Raw genomic sequence first — 822 nt, 5'->3', positions numbered from 1 at the left:
CCTCTTGACCTTGAATTGGAGAGGACACTTAGGAGACAAAGGCGTGTACGGTCAGCTCATCAAGCAATAACAGATTCGCATCGTTGAGTGTTGGTGAGGAACAACAAGAGAGTGAGCAAGTGTTTGAGAACATGGCGCTCCCGGTTAAGAACTTGGGAATACCGGGGGCATTCGAAGCTACATGTGGTATTCAAGCCCCAACAATGGGTGGAAACAACTTTGAGATCAAGCCCGCCTTGATCAATTTGGTGCAAAGCCACCCCTTTTGTGGGAAGAGTAATGAATCACCTCACGAACATCTCAAATAGTTCGAGCACTATTGTGACACAACCAAGCACAATGGTGTCACATCGGATTATTTGAGGTTGACATTGTTTCGGTTCTCTCTACTTGGGCGAGCAAGTGATTGGCTTGACAAGGAGGTCAAGCCCAACTCACTTCGCACTTGGACCGAAGTGACAAGTGCATTCTTAAACAAGTTCTACTCGTATGGGAAGACGGCGGAGTGTCGCCACAAGATCCAATCCTTTGAGCAAAAGCGAGATGAGTCACTCTTCGAAGCTTGGGATCGTTTCAAGGAGTACCAAAGGGAATTCCCACACCATGGGATTCTTAAATGGTTGTTGCTCCAAACATTTTACTTGGGGTTGAGTCCAAGTTCGAAGACAAGTCTTGATGCGGGCGCGGGAGGCCCCATCATGAATAAAACTGAGGATCAAATAGAGGAAATCATTGAGGATGTAGTTCAAAACTACCAATCTTGGCATGTAGGCACAAAGAATTATGATGGGAAAGGTAGGAGTGAATATGGTAAGGGTTCGG

The 822-nt window shown here is 46.4% G+C and overlaps 1 pseudogene; it reads right to left on the bottom strand.

Moving 5' to 3' along the window:
* Nucleotides 1-509: 509 nt before the first annotated feature.
* LOC130471083 (uncharacterized) lies at nt 510-610 on the bottom strand (annotated as a pseudogene).
* Nucleotides 611-822: the final 212 nt, after the last annotated feature.

This window comes from Spinacia oleracea, chromosome 3 (genome assembly GCF_020520425.1).
Source record: "Spinacia oleracea cultivar Varoflay chromosome 3, BTI_SOV_V1, whole genome shotgun sequence".
Classification (NCBI taxonomy): Eukaryota; Viridiplantae; Streptophyta; class Magnoliopsida; order Caryophyllales; family Amaranthaceae; genus Spinacia; species Spinacia oleracea.
The sequence above is the reverse complement of the archived record's forward strand: the minus strand, read 5'-3'. Positions and strand labels throughout refer to the sequence as shown.